Source organism: Schistocerca nitens, chromosome 7 (genome assembly GCF_023898315.1).
Source record: "Schistocerca nitens isolate TAMUIC-IGC-003100 chromosome 7, iqSchNite1.1, whole genome shotgun sequence".
NCBI lineage: Eukaryota > Metazoa > Arthropoda > Insecta > Orthoptera > Acrididae > Schistocerca > Schistocerca nitens.
In genome coordinates, this window is record NC_064620.1 from 410,157,333 (window position 1) to 410,162,195 (window position 4,863).

The 4,863-nt window shown below is 38.3% G+C and overlaps 1 long non-coding RNA gene across 1 annotated transcript; it reads left to right on the forward strand.

Moving 5' to 3' along the window:
* Positions 1 to 3,203: 3,203 nt before the first annotated feature.
* Positions 3,204 to 4,618, forward strand: LOC126195377 (uncharacterized). Its single transcript, XR_007538599.1, has 3 exons — positions 3,204 to 3,347; positions 3,506 to 3,602; positions 3,780 to 4,618. It is a non-coding gene; the product is annotated as an uncharacterized LOC126195377 (long non-coding RNA).
* Positions 4,619 to 4,863: the final 245 nt, after the last annotated feature.

Here is a 4,863-nt window from a genome sequence, read left to right on the forward strand (position 1 = left end):
GTAATAACTGACTGGGTTTTTGGTCCCCCAAATCAATTCCAGTAACTAATCTCTTAATACGCTTATCTTCACTTTCTTTGAAAATATTCAGTAGACGTTCCTTCGCCAACGAATATTTATTCGCATCTGTGCCGCAAATAATGTCTCAAATATTCTCGATGTATTTTGGTTCTAATTGCGACACTAGGTGGTTTAATTCTAGTTTCTTCTGTGACAATTTTGCAAATGCTGAACTGTGCTTCTACTTGATAGAACCAAATTCCGGGATTTTCACTCCAAAAAGGCGGAATTTTGATGCTAACCTTATTTGCTTCCAGGCGATCTTCGGAAATGCTACCGTTTGACGTCATATCTTCTTATTATCACGTCGGGGTCACCAAATATAACTGCTGTAACGTAATATTTGCGGCAGTTCCCAAAAGATGTTGCTTGATGATATTTAGTCTAATTTTAAATCACCAAGAACACACGCCACTTTGGTCTAGTTTAGCAGGGGATACAACCCGTCGGCTTTGACCAATGACGTCAGAATTGGCCAGAGATCATGTATTACAAAGATGAAAGAGCTGAGAAGAATGTTCAGTAGTGATGGGCTAAACTGCGATTTTCCGATATCAGTGATTTCTGTGAATGCTACTTTTCAGTATCTGTTATTCTTAACTGCGATTTGTCGCAGTTAAGAGTCGCAGTTAAGGAACATAGGTCGTGTATCCCTCCGCCACTGCTATTTCTGCGATTTATGCTACTTCCGCGATTTCTGCTACTTCTGCGATTTCTGCTACTTCTGTGACTTCTGCGATTTCTGCTACTTCTGCGATTTCTGTGACTTCTGCGACTTACTACTGTATGAAAAAGTTACATCTGTCAACACGGAAAATTGCATCGCAACAAACCTGTCATTGGCAAGTATGTTTTACGTTTTTTCTTCCGTTGGCTTTAATTTTGTATTAAAGAAACAACTGTGAAAATATTAATAGTGTAATTAATATGTAAGTAGCCGTACAGTACCGTAATAGTTCGTCTTTAGAAAATGAATTCTAACATATTGTTATGTTCACAGGTACCTGAACTACATTTCAGTCACTCAGTAAAGTGATAACTCAAAATATCATTGTCAACAGATCTGAAGAAATTGCCACTGCGTCTTTAGACCGTTTTCGTCAGACGAGAGGTTAGTTTCTAAGCGTTTCGATGGACTTAATTACTTCAGTGAGATCGTTCTTGCAAATGTGATATTCATTATAGCAAATATTAGCAATCTACTCTGTCAATTATATTTCTAGTAATTAATGACAGCAAAAATTGTTTAATAATCCTTGTGTTTTTGCAGACACAGTTCTGACTCTGATTACTGGTTGCTGTACGTATCTATCCACATCAAGGCTGTTGGGAGAGACTCGTGAAGATTCAAGACAGCTCTTAGAGGATTTGCAGTTTAAAAGTGAAACAATTGTGAAATAAGTGTGTGAATGATTAAACTGTGTTTTATTGAAGTTGTTGTGCGATTTTAAAGGAATAATAAATGTCAAATACAGTGAGTGAATAATAAAAATCTCATTTTCCACATGTTAAGCCGTCCTATACCCATAATTTTCCGCCACTTACTTATTGGTAAACACTTGTTGGAGAGCGACATGCCGCCCCCCCCCCCCGCCCCCTTTCTCACCAATCTTGGTGTGACACTGACCTGTAACATATCCCGAAGTCTACAATATGCATTTTGAGGCTGTTGATATGAAAGTGAGAAGTACAGATCTTCCAGTTAAATCAGGAATAGCTTAAGTGCATTACTTGAAAGTAACACAGGAAAAGCTTACTTATGTAGGTGGTAGTAGTGTCGGCAAAAAGTTCTTGTGTGTGAAGTTGCCATGTAGAACACCAGGTGTAAAACTTTTCTCCCGAGTCTTGAACTGTGTCGGAACAAAAGTGAGGCATTCATATGACTGTTTTCATTTCTCTACACTTATACAGATGTCTGAGTTCTGCTGTGTTAACATTGCAAAGTCCTGTAGGCATGTGGAGTATTAACCAAAACTGTCATATTGGAAGCAGAATCAAACACATTTGTTACGTTACTTGATATTTTCAGGAGAAAATGGCAATGATGCTTCTTAATATAATACATTCAGAGTCACAGCAGTATTTGACCAACCATAACTGATGCTGAATGTGCATGTCGTCATATAATATGAAAGGCTTATTTCAATAGTGGTACAAGTCCATTACCTCCACTTTTCTGTCTATAATGCTTCTAAAATTAGTGATCCAAACAAACATAAATAAAGGTTCATCTCTAGCAAGAAGCCATATGCTTGAATATTTCTGGTATCTCAACTGCAGATTTTTCAGCGCTCATTTAACTTTACGACTCTATATCTCAAAATTAACAAAAATGGACTTGTACCACTATTGAAATAAGCCCTTCATATGCACACACAGCACATCGATCTCGTGAGGCACAAGGCTCTCATAACGAAGTACGTACGTCGGTCAACAGATGACACTAGGAAAAGTATGTTAACTGCGCTTTTTAGTTGCTACTTGCGACTCTTAGTTGCGACTTGTCACGGAAATCGCAGTTAGACTCCATAGCGTACCGCAGAGATGGGCGTAGTACGAACTTTGACCCACAGACGGCACTGTTAACCGCGCTTTTTAGTTGCTACTTGCAACTCTTAGTTGCGACTTGTCACGGAAATCGCAGTTAAGACTCCATAGCGTACCGCAGAGATGGACGTAGTACGAACTTCGGCCAACAGATGCCACTGTTAACCGCGCTTTTTAGTTGCTACTTTCGACTCTTAGTTGCGACTTGTCACTGAAATCGCAGAAAGCAGTGCTAAATTCGACCAATAGATGGCTCACGTCTTTGAATGTGAAATACTACTTGCGACTGCTAACTGTGACTGAAATCGCCGTTAGATTCTGTAAAGTTGCTACTGTGATATCTGTGACTTCTCAGTCACTGCGATTTCTAACAGATACGCGATTTCCTGCCCACCACTAGTGATGGGCTAAACTGCGATTTTTCGATATCAGTGAGTTCTGTGAATGCTACTTTTCAGTATCTGTTATTCTTAACTGTGATTTGTCGCAGTTAAGAATCGCAGTTAAGGAATCCAGCTCTTGTATCCCTCCGCACTCTACCACTGCGATATCTGCTACTTCTGCTACTACTGCGATTTCTGCGACTTCTGCTACTACTGCGATTTCTGCTACTTCTGCGACTTCTGCTACTACTGCGATTTCTGCTACTTCTGCGATTTCTGCTACTTCTGCGACCTATCTCCGAATGAAAAAGTTATAGTGTTCACACAGAGAATTGCATCTCAACAAAACTGACATTAGTAAGTGTGTTTTACAATTGTTCTTCCGTTGGCTTTACTTTTGTATTAAAGAAACAATTGTGAAAATATTAATAGTGTAATTAATATGTTAGTAGCCAAACAGTACCGTAATAGTTCGTTTTTAGAAAAAGAACTCTAACGTATTGATATGTTCACAGGTACCCGAACTACATTTCAGTCACTCAGTAACGCGATAATTCGAAATATTATCGTCAACAGCCACTGCGTCTTTAGACTGTCTTCGTCAGACGAGAGGTTAGTTTCTAAGATTTCGATGAACTTAATTACTTAAAAGAGATCGTTCTTGCAAATGTGAAACGTCCCCCATTGAATGGCTTTCATGACAGCAAATATTAGAAATACTACTCTGTCAATTACATTGCTTGTAATTAGTGACAGCAAAAATGTTTAATAATCCTTTTAATTTTGCAGACGCAGTTCCAACCCCGATTACTGGTTTCTGTACGTATCTATCCACTTCAAGGCTCTTGGGAGAGAATCGTGAATATTCAAGACAGCTCTTAGATGATTTGCAGTTTAAAAGTGCCATAATTATGAAATAAGTGTGCATAATGAGTGATTGAACTGTGTTTAATTTGAAGTTCTTATGCGATTTTAAAGGAATGATAAATGTTAAATACAGTGAGTGAATAAATAAAATATTTTCCACGTGTTAAGCAGTCCTATACACAAATATTTTCCACCATTTAATTACTGGTAAAGACTTGGAGAGTGTGACATACCGCTGCCCCCCATCCCCCTTTCCCCAGAAGCTTGGTGTAACACAGAACTGGAATATAGCCCAAGGTCTAGAGTATGCATTTTGAGCCCATTATGAAAATGGGAAGTACAGATCTTAAATCAGGAATCATTTAAGTGCAGTACTTGAAGGTAAACCAGGAAAAGTTTACTTATGAAGGTGCTTGTAGTGTCAGCAAAAAGTTCTTGTGTGCAGTTGCCATGTAGAACGCCAGGTGTAAAATTTTCCTCCATAGTTTTTTGAACACTGTCGGAACAAAAGCGAGGCACTCATATGATTCAATACTATTGTCTTTGTTTCATTACACTTATACAGATGTCAGAGTTCTGCTGTGTTAACATTGCAAATTCCTGTAGGCAGGTGGAGTATTTACCATAATTGTCATATTGGAAGCAGAATCAAATACATTTTTTAGGTTACTTGTCTCTAAATGATATTTTCAGGAGAAATGGGCAATGCTGCTGCTTATTGAATTAATACATTCAGTTACAGCTGTTTGGCCAACCATTACTGGTGCTGAAAGTGCGTGTCGTCATACAGTATGCACACACAGTCCCAAGCTGACGCATATTACAAGCGTTAAAACCACTGAGGCAGATTTTTTTTTTTTTTTAATATGTAAAGTAAGTTGCCAATAACTTTGAGTATGAGGTTATTGGACTTCTTCTTAAAAATAGTGTAGTTAACATAAGGACCAAGTAATACTTCAGTAATCCTGCCGAGATAAATTTTAAGGGCGAACACCTAGATTGTGAT